The 20,187-nt window shown below is 35.8% G+C and overlaps 2 long non-coding RNA genes across 3 annotated transcripts in view; one reads left to right on the top strand and one right to left on the bottom strand.

The window, feature by feature from the left end:
• Positions 1-10,482, top strand: part of LOC102128750 (uncharacterized) — a 74,898-nt gene extending 64,416 nt beyond the window's left edge. Inside the window, exons 3-4 of the long non-coding RNA XR_012417206.1 lie at positions 2,791-2,927; positions 10,348-10,482. This is a non-coding gene — a long non-coding RNA (uncharacterized lncRNA). The remainder of the gene's footprint in view (positions 1-2,790; positions 2,928-10,347) is intronic.
• LOC107126882 (uncharacterized) overlaps positions 8,700-20,187 on the bottom strand; it is a 47,896-nt gene continuing 36,408 nt past the window's right edge. Inside the window, exon 2 of one of the 2 annotated variants that reach the window (XR_012417207.1) lies at positions 8,700-10,451. This is a non-coding gene — a long non-coding RNA (uncharacterized lncRNA). The remainder of the gene's footprint in view (positions 10,452-20,187) is intronic. The other variant, XR_001483874.4, reaches the window with a different exon arrangement.

Genomic DNA, 20,187 nt, shown 5'->3' with positions numbered 1-20,187 from the left:
TGATTACAAAATGATTATATGATCAATGAAATATGATTAATAATATTAACCAACCATAAAATGCCAGCTCATAGGAAATTTGTTGCCTATACAACAGGCTTCTGTGTACATTCAAGGACCTGGACTATGCCTTCCTAGTTTCGTACCCCCAGTGCCCAATAATTATTTGGTATATTGTAGGTGAGAGAAAAATGTTGGTCAAATGAATGGGTGAATGTCTCAGTGAGAGCTAGTTCTGTCCCAAACACCATTACAAAGGAGTTTCATTACATGCTAATAAAAATGCTTATTAGTGGATTCTTAATGTAAATCCTCATGTTGACTGCCAAGAAAGAAAAATAACCACTTTCTCTTATCACTATGGATCTAAGGCTTTTTTTTGTTACCGCAGTCACCACAAGAAAAACTGACAAAAGGAGAAAAGCAGAACTATTCTGAGATATAAGATGAAGTTTTCTTAAAATGGTTTATATTATCAGCAGCTAAACTGTTTCACTATTCAGGATTATTACATAAAGCCCAGAAAGTGACTATTTTCAAAAGAGCTACCAAACTTTATAAGTATGATAGTCATTTGAGCAAAATGTATCTTTTTCCTTTTTCTTGTTCCATAGCCCGAATTGACTTTTGTCTATTTTCATGGTTTTGCCATTCTAGCTCATTCTGTTTTCTTGGGAAGCCATGCAAGCTCTTTGGTTTCCGTGATTGTAAAGTGTATGGCTCTGTGACAACTCCATAGAAGAATGTGTATGTGCTAGTGCGTTAGATTTGTCTAGATCTAAAAATTATCTATGGTTAGTTGATTGTTTTCAGTAATATATTTAGAAAACTAGTTATGTGTCTGTCTCTATTGCTAAATCAAAGGTATTTTGAAGGCAGGGACTACATCCTTTTCGTTTTTGAATCTCCAGAGCATTGCATCTGAACCCCCAAGACCTGCTACAGAGTAGGTGCCCAATTCATATTTGTCGAGTTAATAAACTCTTTCTTTGCAAAATTTTCCCAATAGCACAGTACAGAGTTTGTTCATAATAAATATTGAATGTATTTTTATTTTGTGAGAGCCTAAATCATTTTTAATTCTTTCAATGTTTCTGAAAGCTAAGAGACAGGATTTATTCTTCCTCTTTTCTAAATGGAAAAATATAATTATCCTTAATGATGGATATCAAATATTGAATTTGTAGTATACAAGAAATAATTTATTGACTTAAAATATTTTAGCGTTCTTTCTTTTTTTGAAGAATATTATATTTCTTTGTTAATGTATTTCTTTTTTTACCATTTTAATAAAAGCTTTTGCTGGGCATTTCTACTTGTTCAGGAGCCAGACTGATGTTGCAGTTGTATGCTCCTATATTTTATTTCAAAAATGCATTTTTATTTATTTTTTGAGTATGAAAGTAATATATGCTCAGTGTAAACAATTAAGTCATTATAAATATATTTAACAGGAATATCAGAGATAACTTCTGTTAATAATTCAATGTATTACTACAATTTTTTCTATGAATTTAATATAATAATATTGTTGGAAATTTTGATACAATTATTTAAGTGAAATTTAACCATACTGCACATACTATTTTGCAGTTTTTTTCATAGTGTATTTAAACTTTTAAGTGCAAAAGATTTTCAAGACTAGCAAATATAAATCTACCTTATTCTGTGTAATTGCTAGAGCCTACATTCAGATGTTTGCAGGACCCGATCCTCCTACTTTAAATTACTTACAAATTTAAATTTGTAATTAAATTGTTTATATAATTGTAGTTTTCATATCTGTATCCCTACACATATTATAAATTCCATGCCTAACACATACCACATGAAACAATACATATAATGGCGATAGGTGCTATGAATGAATGAATGAGTAAATGGTGGTATTCCCCAGAACTTTCTTCACAAAGCCTGTGCTCTTTCCACAATGCCACACTTCCTCCTCTTAGTGGTTCCTTTATATACTATGGGAATTTTCATAATATCATTATTAATGGTTACATTATTTTGAGTTTTATTACATATGTTTAGGTCAATTGTGAAGGCAGAACTAAGCAATTTAGAAATTCAGAAATATAGGAATTATAATTATATACAGACACACCTTGAAGATATTGTGGATTTGGTTCCAGACAAGTGCAATAAAGTGAATATTGCCGTAAAGCCAGTCACATATATTTCTTGGTTTCTCAGCACATATGAAAGTTATGTTTACACTATACTATAGCCTATTACATGTGCAATAGCATTGTCTAAAAAAGTACGTAACTTAATAAAAAATACTTTATTGCTAAAAATTGCTAATGATCATCTGAGCCTTCAGGGAGTGAATCTTTTTGCTGATGGGGGTCTTGCCTTCATACTGATGGCTGCTGACTTATCAGAGTGTTCAAGACTGGGGTGGCTGTGGCAATTTCTTAAAATAAGACAGTGAAGTTTACCATATCAGTTGGCTTCTTTCACAAAAGATTTCTCTGTAGTATGCAGTGTTTTTTTGATACCATTTTACCCATAGTAGAACTTCTTTCAAAATTTGAGTCAATTCTCTCAAACCTTGTTACTGCTTTATGAACTAAGTTTACATAATATTCTAAATCCTTTGTCATTTCAATAGTGTTCACAGCATCTTCACCAGGATTAGATTTCATCTCAAGAAATGACTTTCTTTGCCCATTCATAAGAAGCAACTACTCATCCAAGTTTTATAATGAGATTGCAACAATTGAGTCCCATATTCAGGCTTAATTTTATATTCTTGTTCTTTTGCTATTTCTACTACATCTACAGTTACTTCCTCCAGTGAAGCCTTGAACTCCTCAAAGTCATTCATGAGGGTTGGAATCAACCTCTTCCAAACTCCTATCAATGTGGATATTCTGACCTCCTCCCATGAATCATGAATGTTCTTAATGGCACCTAGAATGGTGAGTCCTTTCCGGAAGGTTTTCAATTTCCTTTGGCCAGATCCACCAGATAAATCACTATCTGTGGCAGCTATAGCCTTATGTGTTTCTTAAATAATAAGACTCAAAAGTCAAAATTACTTCTTGATCCATGGGATGCAGAATGGATGTTGTGTTAGCAGGCATGAAAACAACACTGTAACTTCCTTGTACATCTCCATCAGAGCTCCTGAGTGAATAGGTGCATTGTCAATGAGCAGTCATATTTTAAAAGGAATCTTTTTTTCTGACCAGCAGTTCTCAACAGTGGGCTAAAAATATTCAGTCAACCATGCTATAGACAGATGTGCTGTCATGCAGACTTTGTTGTTTTATTTATAGAGCACAAGCAGAGTAGACGTCACATAATTCTTAAGGGCCTTAGGGTTTGCACAATGGTAAATTAGCATTCGTTTCAACCTAGGTCACCAGCTCCATTTGCCTCTCATGAGAGTCAGCCTGTCTTTTGAAGGTTTGAAGCCAGCCATTGACTTCTTCTCTCTAGCTATGAAAGTCCTAGATGGCATCTTCTTCCAGTATAAGGTTGTTTTATCTGTGCTGAAAATTCGTTGTTTAATGTAGCCACCTTCATTTATAGTCTTATCTAGAGCTTCTGGATAACTTGCTGCAGCTTCTACATCAGTACTTGCTGCTGCTTCTACATCAGTACCTTGAGCTTTTATGTTATGGAGACAACTTCTTGATCTCATGAACCAAGCTCTATATCTGTAAGCTCTTCTGCTGCTGCTTCCTCACCTCTCTCAGCCTTTATAGAATAGAACTGAGTTATGAACTTGCTCTGGATTAGGTTTTGGCTTAAAGGAATGTTGTGACTGCTTTGATCTTCTATCCAGTCCAATAAAACTTTCTTCATATCATCAATAAGGCTGTTTTGCTTTCTTATCATTCATGCGTTCACTGGAGTAGCACTTTTAATTTCCTTTAATAACTTTTCCTTTGTGTTCAAAATTTGGCTGTTTGGACACCTGGCTTTTGACTGTTTTGGCTTTTGACATGAATTCCTCACTAGATTAATTATTTCTTGCTTTTAATTTAAAGTTAAGAGCCAAGAGATGTGACTCTTCCTTTCATTTGAACACCCAGAGGCCATAGTAGGGTTATTAGTTGGCCTAGTTTCAAAATTGCTGTGTCTCAGGGAATAGGGAGGTCCAAAGAGAGGGTGAGAGACAGGGAAACAGTCATTTCGGTCGGTCAGTCAGAACATACAAAACATTTATGGATTAAGTTCACTGTCATATATAGGCACGATTTATGGTGCCCCCAGACTAATTACAATAGTAACATGAAAGATCACTGATCACATAGCATCAGAACAGATATAATAATAAAAAATTAGAAATACTGCAAAATTTACCAAAATATGATTCAGAGATAAGAAGTAAGCACATGCTGTTGGAAAAATGATGCCAATGAACTTGCTCAACACAGGATTGCCACAAACCTTCAGCTTATAAAAATCACAGTATCTGTGAAGCACAATAAAACGAAATATGCCCAAAAAAACACAGATTTTAAAATTTTTAAGTAATTAGATCTTATCAATTGTGTCAAGGTTTACATGACACAGGCTAAGGATTTTACTTTTTAATTTAATGCTTAATTCCTTGACTTTATAGCAGGAAAAAAAGTAATATCTCATGGATATTTTGTTATAGCATGGCGCACAATTTATACCAAATATTTTTATTTTCAAGTGTGGCTTTAAAATCTTGTAGAAGTCTATCTTTCTCTTCCAGAGAGTGGTACATTTTAAACCTTTTTTAAAGACTTTATTCTTATGGAGCAGTTTTAGATTTATAGTGAAATTGAGCAGAAGGTATAGATATTTTCCATATACCCCCTGCCTCCACATGCGTGGCTTCCCCCATTATCAACATCCCCCAGCAGAGTGTTAGATTTATTACAACCAATGAACCAACATTGACACATTGTTGTCACCCAGAGTCTATAGTTTAGTGTTCATATTTCGCATCATACCCGCTATGAGTTTGGACAAATTTATAATAATGCATATGTGAAGGATAATTTTGCAAGATATAGAATTCTTGGTTGCTGGTTTTTTTCTCTGCCACTTTAACTATTTCACTCCACTTGCTTCTTGCTCCATGGTTTCTGAGGAGAAGTCAAATGTAATTTTTATCTCTACTGCTCTATGTGTAACCTATTCCTCTCCCCACCCCCACTGCCAGCTTCTTTCAGTTTTTTTCTTTATCTTTGACTTTCTGTAATTTGAAAATGATATGTATATATATGTAGATATTCTAGCATTTATCCTGCTTGATGTTCTCTGAGCTTTCTGGATCTGAACTTTGGTGTCTGGCATTCATTTTGAGACGTTTTCAGTCATTACCATTTTGAATATTTGTTCTGTCTGAGTTTTAGTCCGTTCAAGCTGGTCTAACAGAACACCATAGACTAGTTGGCCTATATATAACAAACATTTTTCTCCCATAGTTCTGATGGCTGGGAAGCCTAAGATCAAGAAGCTAGCAGATTTGGAGTCTGGTGAAAGCTTGCTTCTTGGTTCATACGTGGCTGTCTCTTGACTGTGCTCTCACATGGCAGAAGGGGTGAGGGAGTTCTCTGGGGTCTTTTTCATAAAGGACTAATCTGATTCATGAGGGCTTCACCCTCATGATGTAATTACCTACCCAAACCTCCACCTCCAAATACCATCACACTGGGGATTCAGTTTCAACATAAAAATTTTGGGGGGACACAAACATTCAATTTATAGTATTCTATCCCTGGTCCCTTAAAGTTTACGTTTTTCTCATATGCAAAATGTCCCCATTCCATCCCAATAGCCCTAAAGTTTTAACTCATTCCAGCATTAACTTTAAGTCAAGAGTCTCATTTAAATAGGTCAGGTACTGGTGACACTTGAGATATAATTTATCTTGAGGTAAATTGCTCTCCAGCTGAAATCAGACATGTCCTGTGCATTATATACAATGTTCAGACAGGCATAGGATGGACATTCTCCTTCTAAAAGGGACAAATAGAAAAGAAAAAAGGAGTGACAGGTCTAAGGTAAATGTAAAACCTAATGGGGCAGGCAACATGAAACATTAAAGCTTGAGAATAATCCTTTATGGCTCACTGCTTTGCCTTCCAGACCCACTGCTGTTGTGGTCCCAAATCCACATCTCTCATGGGTGAGAGTTGCATGTTTGTGACTCTTGTGAGCAGCAATTCTGGCTCACTGGGGTTCCATGCTTGCACCTCCCCCAGGCTGGAATCATACACTGGTGGCTCTGCTGGTCTGATGGCATGGAGGTAGCCTCACCCTCTTGTCTCCACTGGGCATTGCCCTAGTAGGAACTTTTTGCCATGGCCCTACCCATGCTGCTGCTCTCTTCCTGGGCCTTTTGGCTGTCCTTGTTGGGGTCTTGTACCCGTGGCTCTGCTGGGAAGTCCTGCCTTTGAAATATACGTGGAGGCAGGAAGGCCCTCCTGGCTTTGCTGGGTGCACCCCATTTCACAGGTCTCTGTGTGGGCCCCACCCCTGAGCCACTGGAAAGGGATATCCTGGCCCATGTGGACTGGAGACATGGCCCCATCCTTTTGAAACTATTCTGACCTAGACCCTTGCACTCTGGGTCTATGATGGGAGGTAAAGCCCTGATAACCTCTGAACTGTTATTTTTCCATCATCTTAGAGAGTAGCTTCTGGCTTCTATTGAGATGGCTGATCAGTACTAACAACCTTTTCAAATAGTTGCCTGGCTATGCGCTTAGTGTTTTCTTCTGACCATGATTTCTCTGTTTTTACGGTATGGGTATGCTGAGAATTTTCCAAATCTTTGAGTTCTGCTTCCTTTTCGCTTAATAATTCTGTCTTTAAGTCAGTCATTTCTTTCTTTCTTAAATTTTACTAAGAGCATTAAAGAGAAGCCAAGCTGCACCTTTAAGACTTCTCTTTGAAATTTTCTCAGCCAAATGTATCCAATTTTATTGCTCACAAGTTCTACCTTCCACAAAACACTAGAACACAGCACAATTCAGCCAACTTTTTTTTAACCACTTTCTAACAAGGATAGTCTCTCCTCCAGTTTCCAAAAGCATCTTCCTCACTTCTTTTTGAGACTTCATCAGAATGACCTTCACAGTCCATATTCCTACCAATATTCTGTTCAGAATTACTTAGGCATGCAATAAGAAGGTTGAGGCTTTCTCTACCACTGTTTGGTTGTTTTTTTTTTGTTGTTTTTTTTTTTTTTTTTTTTTTTTTTTTTTTTTTTTACCACGACCTCACCAGAATCACCTTTCAAGGTCTGCTCCCAGCAATGTAGGCTTTTTCTAGCATGCATTCCAAGCTTTTCCAGCCTCTACCCATTCCCCAGGTCAAAAGTCGCTTCTGTGTTTTTAGATATTAATTACAGCATCACCCCACTTCCAGGTACCAATTTCTGTCTCAGTTCATTCAGGTTGCTAGAAAAGAGTACCACAGCCTGGGAGGCTTTTAAACAACATTTGTTTCTCACAGTTATGGAATCTAAAATGTCCATAATGAAGGCGTGGGTAGATCTGGTATCTGAGGAGGGCCCACTTCCTGGTTCATTAACAACCTTCTGTTTGCTGTGTCCTCACATGAAGGAAGGGGCAAGAGAGCTACCTGGGGTCTTCTTTGTAAGGACACTAATACCATTAATGAGGGTTTTATCCTTATGACCTAATCACCTCCCCAAAGCTCTACCTCCATATACCATCATATTGGCAATTAACTTTCAACATATGAATTTGGGGGAGATATAAACACTCAGTATATAGTAGTTTTGTCTCTCTTCTTCTTCTTGAATTTTTTATTATACATATCTTCTATCTTTGTAATTGTCACACAGCTCTTAGATATTTTGTTCTGCTTTAATTTTTTTCATTCTGTTCTCTTTCTAGTTTTGGAGGTTTCTCTTGATATATATCCTCAAGTCCAGAGATTCTTGCCTCAGCCATATCCAATCTACTAATAAATTTATCAAAGGTATTCTTAATTTCTCTTAAAGTATTTTTTATTTCTAGCATTTCTTTTTGGCTATTTCTCTGAATTTCCATCTCTCTGCATACATTGCCCATCTGCTCTTGCATGTGTAATTTATCCCTTGGAGCCCTTAGCATCTTAATCACAGTTTTTTTCCTTCTTTTTTTTATACTTTAAGGTCTGGGATACCTGTGCAGAACGTGCAGGTTTGTTACATAGGTATACACGTGCCATGGTGGTTTCCTGCACCCATTAACCCATCGTCTACATTACGTATTTCTCCTAATGCTATCCTTCCCCTAGCCCCAAACTCTCCCAATAGGCCTTGGTGTGAATCACAGTTGTTTTAAATTATTTGTCTGATAATTCTAACATCCCTGTCATGTCTGGCTCTTTACTTGTTAGAACAGAGTGGGAATATCCAAGCTCTGATACTTGCTGTCTCTTCAAACTTTGCTTTTGCCTTTTAGTATATGCTATGGTTTGAATATATTTCCCAAGGTTCATGTGTTGGAAACCTATTCCTTGCTGTGACAGATACGGTTTGTTTGTCCCCACCAAAGCTTATGTTGAAATTTGACCCCGAGTGTGATAATATTGGGAAGTAGGGCTTAGTGGGAGATAGTTGGGTTACGGAGATGGATTCCTCACAAATCGTATGATGCTGTTCTCATGGAGTGAGTTCTCATGGGAATGGATTTAGTTCCTGAGAGAGTGGGTTGTTATAAAGCCAGGACGTCCCTCAGGTTTCCTTCTTTTTGTACATGTTCATTTCCCCTTTGACCTTCTCTGCCATGTTGTGATACAGCATGAAAGCCCTCACCAGAGTCAAGGCCAAGCCCTTAAACTTCTCAGCCTACAGAATCATGAGCTAAATCAACCTCTTTTCCTTTTAAAGCACCCATTCTCAGGTATTCCTTCATGCCAACACAAAACAAAGACAATCCCCACTGCAACAGTGTTGAGAGACGGGATCTTTAAGAAGTGATTAGGTCATGAAGGCTTTGCCCTCATGAAACAATTAATGCTGTTATCGCAGGAGTGGGTTTCTGATAAAAGGATGAAGTTGACCCCCTTCCCAATCCTGCATGCTCTTTTGCATTTCTGCCATTCTTCCATGGGCTGACACAGCAAGAAGTCCTTTGTCAGATTTGCCCATCAACCTTGGACTTCCCAGCCCCTAAAACCATGAGCTGAATAAATACCTATTCATTGTAAATTACCTAGTCTCAGGTATTCTGTTATAGCAATACAAAGTGGGCTGAAAGAGTATGCCTTGTAATTTTTTCTTGATAACTGAACATGGTGTACTGGGTAAAAGGAAGTGCTGTAAATAGGCCTTTACTAATACGGTGATAAGGTGTTGGGAAAGGGGAAACTTTCTATAGTCCTATGATTAGGTCTCTATCTTTTAGCAAGCCTATTTCTCTGGACTCTGAATATCACACTTGTTTCTTAGCCCTTCCCTTTTTAAGTAAAATAGGACAGCTAGAGTAGGCTGGGGTTAGTTATTTTCAATTCCCTTAGGTTAGTTAGGCTCTGACGAAACCCCAGCAGGTGGCTCTGGTTAAACAGTTTCTCCTAAGAGTAGACCTTGTTAAGAACAGAGTGCTCTGGCACGTATCAAAATGATTTTTCTTTCCCTCCTACTGCCAGAAGCACAATGTAATTTTCTTCAATAGTTAGTCTGATAATCTGGTCATGCTGCTGATGGTAAAACATACAAAAGCATGGTGGTCCCCTTATGACTAGGTCTTCCAGAGTTTTTATCTCTCAGCCTTGTCTACACATAGCCTCCAGCAATTCATCAATTAGTTTAGGTTTTCCTACCTCCGCAGTGGCTCCAATGGAGGTTTCTGCTCCAGTATATTGTGATTCTCTGTATCTGCCTGTCCATCTTGCTAATTCTGGGGGCAACAGTTTGCCCTGTGACCTCACTTCTCTTATGGACCCAAGAAGACTTGATTTTTCAGTTTGCTCAGCTTTTACTTGTTAGAACTGAGTGGCAACTTCCCAGCTCCTTAAATGTGAAATTGGAACCTGGAAGTCTTGGAGATTACTTTTTCAAAATTAAAAAGACAGTGATAAACAGTCACAAAGCAGCTTTATTTAACTTTTCCAACATATTTCTCAGGCCATTCTCTTTCAGACATTCAAAAAGGAAAAGTTTCTAACCTTAAAATAATTAAATGACAAACGGTAACAGCTGCTAGTTATCTCCCAGTGGCTGTTCCCATGGTGATAGGCCCTCAGATGTGTGGCCATTTGCAATGGACACAGCATTTCTAGCTTGCAGCCAGGCACAGCCAATAGCAGGAGAGAACAAGGTGTGTTCCTTTCCTCTCTTGTCTTCTGACCCTTTCCCTGTTCTGCTCCTCTGGAATGTGATGTTGCCATGTTGAGACCGTGAGGTTGAAGCCTTCAGGAAAGAACATCAAGATGAATGGAGTCTGAGTTCCTGACAACATGGAGCATCATGCCAGCCATGAACCACTTCCGAGACATCCCTGTGAGACAAAAATAAACTTCCATGTTCTTTAATTTGTCATTTTGGAGGGTTTTCTGTTATTTGCCGCAAAACCTGATCTTAACTAACACAGACATTGAATCTGAAATTCCCAGGAGAATCCCTGTAAACCTGTTGCTTACCACAAATAACTGGCCTCTACCAGTAGCATTCTACTAAAAAAACCATATGTGGCATTATCCCTTATTTATAGATAAATAAAATAAGGACCAGAGAAGTTTCCATTCAGATTCTGAATCTAATGCTCTTCATAAGAAACTGTTTTGCATGCTAACTAATGAGTAATAAATTAGAATGCAGAGTCAATGTCAGCCTTTTGTATACAGTTCTGTATTTGTTTCAAGGTATTAATCTCATGTAGTTACTCACAGCCACCCTTAAAGCAGGTTCTTAAATGACAAAACTGAGGCCCAGAAAGTGTCATCTGTACAAGGTAACACAATTGGACAGTGCACTAGCTTCCTGGTTTCCAGCTTTTATGATTTGTGTCATATTCTTCACCAATCTTTTAAAGCCTCATCTGTCATAAAGTATATTATTTAACATTTTATCCACCAAGTGTGATCAATAATATTTTCCATCCCCATTGTAGACTACAGGCTGTCCTTTTCACACTTAAATCTATAAAACTGAGAGAAGGGCATGAGAATCAAGAAGATGTTATTGTTTATTCAATAAGGTAATGTTTACTTCCACATCTGGGAAGGAGGAGATTTTGAAAGGAAGAGTAGACAAGGAGTATATATGACTTAAAACACTCTCTGAGTTCAGGGAAACAATCCTTCTAATTGTTACTGATACACTGGACATAGATAACAAATAAGATATCATTTCCATCCTGCAGAAAATCAAGCAGTCTATTCATTGACTGAAATAATAAAGCCTGATTGAAAAATCCACAGGCAGAAAAATCCCAATGGCTGCTTTGCGTGCTCTAGTTAGTTCAAGCTGAAAGTTTTAGTATGCGGTTTGCATTTGCTTTCATGCCCCAGTGCACTCAAATTTCAGTATTATTCAGTTTCCTGAGGAGCCCAAATATGAACAACCTTAATAAACAATATTTTCCTCCACTTCCTATATGAGCGTTTAAGGTAATTGCTCTATATTGCTTCTGCTGTAGCCTGAGATCATCAAAAGGATAATCGGTATATGTAATGAGCTGACCTTGACCTTTTCTTCAATCAACTTTAAAAAGAAACCATTTCTGTTGGGTCTCTGATGCATTCTCTTTTTAATTTGTCTGCTTTTGTTGTGTATTTTATTCCTTTTTGCTCGTGTGGCAAAGGGACTGAATGTTGATGACTGAAAGTTTGGATCTTTTCCAGGCATTTATTTTGGGACAAGTTCTCAGTCTCTTGGCACAAATACCTACCTGCCACCCCCGTCCTGCCCTCTCCTCCCCACAGTATGACCGACATACATCTACCCTTTCTCCCTTATGTAGTGGGAAGAGTGGGAGTTCTTTTGACAATCTCTATAAACTGAAGTATTTATAGCAAATTTCTGGGTAGACATAGATAAGGCCTAGGGAGTTTGTTAAGGATAATAAAATTAGTTGCTTTACTTTTAAAAAATAAAACATTCTTAAACCACTTCTGAGCCATTCTATCATTAAATTTGCTTCTATCTTGAAACTTTCCTTAATAGTCAATTCTTATGCAACTTCCTTTTTCCCTTTGACAGCATGAAGCATTTTATTCACATGAGTTTTCCTGGTATAAACATTTGTATTTGAAGGAATTGGAAGATGCAGCTCACAGTAGACTCTTCTCTCTTTTGTACATCCCACTATTCATTTAAGGATCCTAATTCTTAGAGTTTGCACTTTCATATTCTCACGCCATAATATTCTGAGTATGGTGAAGCTTTGAAATGCAAGTTAGACGTGCTGAATATTACTGGATTGACTTTGATTAGTCAATAACCTCTTTATTTCTTATTGGTGAAACACATGTATAATAACTAGAAATCAATTGATCTATACATTTGCTTTGACAAATAAGTATAACTAAAGTTAGAGAAACAGTGCTGGGTAAATAGTGCATAAAAGAATTGCAAAGAAAGAGATTCTTATTATTTAATTGGCTTGAATTAAAGGAAAAAAACAGTTTTTTTTTTTCAAACATTTTAACATGATTAGCTTAAAAAGACCTTCCTGCTGAATAGTGTAAGATATTTTTTCAAAATATACCTCAATAACAATAGCAATTTTTTCAGCAGTCCTAAGAGGGTAGGTAAAATAATATTATATGTTTTGTTTTTTAAAAAAGTAAAGTACTCTCTTTTATGACTCCTCAGTTCATTTCCTGTCTTGCAGGTCCAAGTTCAGTTCCATATTAGGCATACAAATTCCTGTAATTATTTCATATCCCAACAGTTTCTACCTCTGAACTGTTCGTTATATATTTCGTATAACATTACATTTATTCTAATACTTTCTTATACACAATATTATTGTTATTATCTAGAATTTTGAAAAATGTCCTCCATCTTCTAAACTGAATTTTAATTTGCTGGAAAAAAACAATTGCATAGTCTCATTTACTCTCAAAGTTTTATCTACTAATATAGAATAAGTCTTAACAAATTATTCGAGATTTAGCTTGCTCTGCAGTTCTTTTGCATTGGAATGTGTAAACATTACTGTAGGCTCAATTCATATTAGCCTACTTAAGTAAACAAGAAACAGTTAATTATGATCAGTTTCTCAAACTTATATACTATTTCCTTCAAGAAAAGAACTTTGTTTTGACATGTGTAACATTCAGTGTAATCAACTGTAGGATCAAAACATAAAAATCTTTGTGTTATGGAAAGGGAGGCAATAACTAAAGTTTTACAATAAACATATTTTACATTTTACGGTGTTCTATTTTTTCAAAAATGTTTTTATGTGCCTTTTGAAGGTAAAAACGAACACATTTTAATGTTATAACATCATTTAATAATGAATATTAGGTTTTACCTGGAGTTCTTTGAGAAACAACAAGGCATGGCGGAAATATTAGAATCAGAGTGCCTAAGTCTGAATCTTGACCCCACCACTTGCAAGCTGTGTGACCTTTGTTAAGTTACTTAACCTCTCTGTGTCTCATTTTCTTCATCTGTAAAACAGGAATGATTACAATAATTGGTTGTAATATATTAATGTATATCATGCATTTAAAGTCAGGCCTGGAACTTAATTAGCCCTGGGTAAATTTCTGCTTATACTATTATTTGGGGAAAATTTTCAATGTATCGTGATTTTTGTTGTATTCAGATTTATTATCTAAATTATAATATAAAAATGGATCTACTGGAGTTGATAAAATAGTTTTATTCCTCTAACTGTGATGCAAGAAACATAGGTATAACCACAGTGTCTTAAACTTTCCTATAAGCTATGCTTCACCAAGTACATCAGACAATTCATTATCATGTGCTCAATAAATACCTGCTTATTGTCAATTAACTGCGTAGCTGACTTTCTATTGCTGGGTAAGTGTTAAAATTTAGTCTCTTTAAATTTATTTTGCTTGCTTAAGTGGCAGGCTTTTTTGGACAATTGAAATGTACACAGAGAAGTTATATATATATAAACACACACACATATATATATATATCTTCTTTAGTCTTATATATGACTAAAAATATATGTTATAAAAAGTGTTAATCTCTCCAATGCCACTCTATTCCTCTTATAAGCATCCTTATACTCCCATTTTCCAGAGGTTTGCTTCCTATTCCCCCTAGGTTTTGATATGCCATGTAAGCATAGCTATGTGTATATATATATGCATACACAGGATGTTTTTTCTCATAAAATTGGTATTTACTACACATAATAATCTTCTATTGTGTTTTTTCATATCACATACTTCTAACTTGATTAATACATGTAGACTTCACTTTATTCTTTTCTAATTTTTTTGAAAATTCAGAAGCATGTAAAAACACATGTACAATGATATATGTAGCTATATAGTGAACATCCATACATCCATTACTCAGGTTAAGAAGAACATTGCCAGTATATCAGAAACCCTATCTAATAGCTACAATAGTGTTCCAGTTTATGTCTGTATCTTAATTCATTTCACATTCACTTATCAATAGATATTTAAGTTACTCCTAATATTTTGCGGTTACTAATAATGCTGTAATGAACATCCTCTGTTTTACTTTTACATTCTCATGTAACTGTGCCTACATGACAGATTCTTAGATGTGAGATTTGTAGGTCATATGATGTACACTTTTCAGATTTGAACAGCAAAAACTAAATTATCCTCCAAAAGTTTGTGTAAATTTATACTTCTATGAGCCGTATAATAGAGTTTATTCCCCCAGACCCAGCACATATCCAACAGTTGTTGTGTTCAATATTATTAATTTTTCTAATCTGATTAGAAAAAAGTTTTATTTATTTTAATTTCTATTTCTTAACTGGTGAAGTTTAGCACAATTTCATATATTTATTAGGTACTTGTATTTCTTTGGTGAATTGCCCATTCATGTACAAAACCCATTGATACTATTGGATTTGTTTATGCTTCCTTACTAATTTGTAGTAATTCTTTATAAAACAGACATATAAGTCATTTGTCTTTTATATGTCACATGGATTTTCTTCTGGGTACTATTTTAAAGTTTTTAATGTATCATTGAATGCATGAATATACAGATGCTGTAAGGCTCAAGAATTAATATTTAATAAGCTATTTTTTTCACACATATTTCCTCACAGTATTTTAACCTCTTACAGAAAGGTTATTTAAAGCAGTTGGATTACTGAATCTAAAATTGCATTTGCCATTTTGGTTTCCATTTGTGGATATGCACCTACACATCAAGTAATTTGTGCTTAATTTTTTTCATTCTCATGGACAGAGAATGTTAAATTGCTAAGAACCCTGTAGTGTTAGTGGACCATTTTAGAGGTGTGTATCTAGTTTTCCAAAGAGGCGATTTATTTCTGTATCAAACGAATCATTATATAAAAGCTATCTATTCTTCAGTAAAAGTATAATTATACTAGTTTAGAATTAAATTAGTTCTCAATACTTCAAATCACTTTTCTTAACAAACTTTTGTGTTTTTTTTCCCATTTGTTTGTTTTTGAGACAGTCTCACTCTGTCGCCCAGGCTGGAGTGCAGTGGCGTGATCTCGGTTCACGGCAACCTCCGCCTCCTGGTTTCAAGCGATTCTTGTGCCTCAGCCTCCCGAGTAGGTAGGATTACAGGAGAGTGCTACCACACCCGGCTAATTTTTTTTTTTTTTTTTTACTAGAGATGGGGTTTCGCCATGTTGGTCAGGCTGGTCTTAACTTCCAACCTCAGGTGACCTGCCTTCCTTGGCCTCCCAAAGTGCTGGGGTTACAGGTGTGAGCCACCATGCCTGGCATTAACAAAAGTTCTTATATGTACCTCTAGTGTGTCTCTTGGTATGTTTTTAGAATTCTTTTTGTTTCTAGTATTTGTTTTATTTCTAGAATTTGTTACTAAGGAAACTTTGAATGTGATAGAAAGGTGAGAAAATCCTAGAAAAACTGATAATCTATTAAATAATAGCTTGGACACTTTATATATTGCTAATATAAAAGAATAATTGCTCTCCATATAGAGAAAACTATGCTTGACATTATTTTTACAAGAAGAAGAACACGCTTTTTCAAAAGTAATGACATTAAAATTATAGCCAATTTTTTAATGGGTTATATACCTCTGAGAAGTAAGGAGTGTGTCTTACTGACAGCCTGTAAATAGAACAGATATTCTGTCACTTGAATTTTTAAAATTTACTATTTTCTAATTTGATTTAAAGTTTTTTGGTTTAGTATCTATAGAAAAAAGATGAAAGAATAACATATTTTGAGAAACAGGAAAATCTGATCTATGCTTTCTAAAGACTGTAACATGCTTCACGATATAATTTCTCTTCAAATATGTTTAGTATATTTAATGTGTTTTTAATGTGTTAGAAAATAAATATATTCTCTCTGTTTTTTCATTCTCTGCTAATTGTATGCTGCTTGTTGTTTAGTTCATATGCATGAAGTAGCTAAATGTTGGCAAGAACTTTTAGCTGGGCTCAGCTTTTAGTAAGCCAAAAAAATTTGAAAGAAGATGGGCATTCTTTAGCTTCCAAAATGTTGACTCTGGATTTAGCAGCCACTAAGTAATAATAGACTACCCACTGACTCAAAGGTCAGAACCACAAACTGATTAGGACATCATGATTATGTGAAGAAAGAAACATTGGGTTATCTAGTGCCAAGTTTGAACCGGATTGTGTCCTGTGACCTACTTTCCTTGCTCTCTATGGATGGAACATGCAGCCGTATTCTCTGGAGACTATTAACAGTTATTATTCAAAATGTAAAGGTTTTAAAGAAGTCATATATTAATTATTCTAGCCTACCCAGCAATATTATTGATGTGGTTAATTTGTTTGAGCTATATGATATAAATAACATTGTCATGTACAAAAATAAAGGCAAGCAATGTTACTGGAAGACTTGATGTAGGCAAGTATTATAAACTTCACTGCTACCTATGTAGGTTACACAGATCATGTTACATTGTTGATAGATACACATTTAAACAGCAGTTTTAGTCACATACATAAAATTCATCCTTTTAATATGTACAATTCAGTGTTTTCTTAGTATATTTACAGAGTTTTACATCATTATTTAACTTCAGAATATTTTTATCAATCCAAAAACAAGCCCCATGCCATTAGCAGTTACTCCCCAAAGTTGATTGTTTGGAATAATAGGCAAAATTGATAAGCCACTGACTAGATTGACCAAGAAAAAAAAAAAGAGAGAAAAAAACACAAATAAAAAATGCAGACTTGAAAGAGATAATAAGAGAATATTTTTATTATATTATCATAAAAAACTTTGTCAATAAATTTGAAATTTTAGATGAAATTTTCAAATGGACAAGTTCTGAGGAAAACATACTATACTAAAGTCAATGAAAAAAGACAAAAAAACGAATAGTAACTATTCTAACAATTATTACAGAAAATGAATTCATATTCAAAATCCTTTCCACAAACAAAAGTCCAGGTTCAGATAACTTTACCAGTGAATTGTATCAAAAATTTAAGAAAAGATGAATCTCTTCTGTTTGAATCTATTCTGATAGATTAGGATCTGTTCTAATACAAACTCTTCCGTGAAACAGAAAGTAAGCAACTTACTTTCTGTTTCAGAAGGCCAGCATGACCTTGTCACCAAAATTCAGGGACATTATGAGAGGAGAAAATTATGAGGGAAACATATTATTATCTCAATGATGCAGAAAAAGCATTTGATAAAATATAACATCCTTTTTTGATAAACAGAAAAATTGTATCTAGGAATATAAAGGAACTTCATTAATCTGATAAGGGTCTCTACAAAGAAACAATTAGCAAATATACTTAATGGAGATATGCCAAAAGCTTTATCTTTAATATCTGGAGGAAGGCAAGGATATTCACTATCACCACTTATATTCAGCCTTGTTCTAGAGGCCTGAGCAAGTGCAGTAGGGTGAAAAAAATACACTGATTGGAAAGGAATACATAAAATTGCCATTATTGGTGAATATGATTGTGTTGAATGAAAGTTCAAAAGCATCTACAGATAAATTATTAGAAATAGCAAGACCGATGACTATAAGGTCAGTATTAAGCAAACAACTACCAATCTTAAATCTCTACTTAGGTATCTCAGAGTGATCTCAAACTTAACAAAGTTCCAAACTCTTGTTTTTTATCCATCACAAATCTATCTCTCCTCCATCCCAATGTCCCCGTTTCTGTCAGTGGCAACACCATTTACCCAGTTACTCAAGCCAGAATTAAAGGGTCAGCCTGGGTCTAGCCTGTGTACTGCTTTTGTACAAATTAGAAAAGGTCTCCATGGTGGTAGCCCCATGCCAGGGGACATGACTTGGTGGACCAAGCGTGAGCTGGGTTTCAGCTCCTATTTGCCTTTCTCAGTTAAGTGCTCTTATGCAGTGAACATCCTGCACAACTGTGTATGACAGCTCTGCATTGATCTTCCTCTTTTCCCCAAACTCAATTAATTCACAAATACTGCCAAGCTTATCTCCAAAATGTATCTTGAAACCACTCTCTTTTCTTCCTCACTCCTTCTACCTTAGTTCAAGCCACCATCACCTCTCACCTTCACTACTATATAACACCATTGTAACTGGTCACTCCATTTCTGTTCCTGCTCCCTCAATTTCCCCATAGCATGTGGAGTGATCATCTTAAGACGTAAATCCAATAACATTCATCTCCTGCTGAAATTCTTTAATAGGTTCCCGTTTAACTTAGAAAAAAGTCCCAGCTCTTTACTATGAGCCACAAGGCCCAGCATGATCTGATCCTGTCTGTGTTTCTCACCTCATCTGTGCCACTGCCTCTTTGGTCTTCTGCTCCAGCTGCATTAATCTTACTTCAGTTTAATTAACACACCAAAGATCTTTCCTACCTCAGGCTTTTGCGCATGCTGGTCCCTTTTTGTGAATAAAAACATAATATTATAATTAATAACTAGTATTTGTTTTGTTCATGCTATGTGCCATGTACTGTTCGAAGTACCCTACAATCATTAACACGTTTTATCTTTACAATAGTTTTATGGAATAGGTAATACTGCCCTCCATATTTCACAGATGGGGAAACCAAGGCATAGAGAGGTTAAATAGGTTCCCCAAGGTCTCACAACTTGTAATCGGTGAAACCAGGATGAGCTTCTTCACATTCTTTGTACAGCAGCCTCTTCTCATCCTCCAAGTCTCAGGATATTAGTCCTGTACCTGGGGAGGCCTTTCCTGACCACTATATCCAGGATAGGTCCCACTGTTAGTTGCTATCTCAGCTCCTAGGCTGTATCCTTCATAGTGCGGACTACAACTTATTGTTATTATTTTTATTTTTCCCCATCTTCCCCACTAAAATGTAAGTTCCATGAAGACAGAAACGTGATATTCAAGCATCAATATGCCAAACACTTTAAAATATAAAATGATGAATGAGAACACCTTTTCAACATCTAGCACATTACTTTGGACACAATAACCACTCAGTAAATGTTCACTGAATTTATAAGAGCGATATCCCTTTCCTATTCAGATATTATTGACTTGCAGAAAAATAAATGTTTTATAATTTAAAACAAAATAAAAAATGCTACTGAAATTACTCCTCGATCAGCTTAACGGGTTTTGCTAGAAACATCCTACCTTTGCCTGACTCACTGTAGAGAGTATAAACCAGACAGGAAGCAATGTGTCTTGCTGTGAATTAAAGATAAGCTAATAAAATTATCTTTTAAAAATAACTCACTCACTGTTGAGATTTTTTCTGATTATGGGCCACATTCTATGGGTTTAGTAGTAATCATTACTTTATTTCAATGGTAGATTTACTTAGGAAATAAATAGTATTTTCTTATTGATTGAATGACTTAATTTATTCTGATGTTCAGCCAGGTTTCTTATCAAAAGTGGCAGAAACTAATTGGCTAATTGAAGTGAAGGAAATTTCTTGAGAAGGCTTCAGGGTCACAGAACTTAGAGGAGACCGGGGCATGGGACGCTTGGAAATAGGCAGGAACCAAAAGGTCACCAGAGCCAAAAAGCGTGAAGCAGCCCGGAGTTACTGTGTCCTCGCTGGATGGCCTGATCAGGGTGCCGCCACCACTGCTGCCACCGTCCTCCAGTCC

This window comes from Macaca fascicularis, chromosome 1, assembly GCF_037993035.2.
Source record: "Macaca fascicularis isolate 582-1 chromosome 1, T2T-MFA8v1.1".
NCBI lineage: Eukaryota > Metazoa > Chordata > Mammalia > Primates > Cercopithecidae > Macaca > Macaca fascicularis.
The sequence above is the reverse complement of the archived record's forward strand: the minus strand, read 5'-3'. Positions and strand labels throughout refer to the sequence as shown.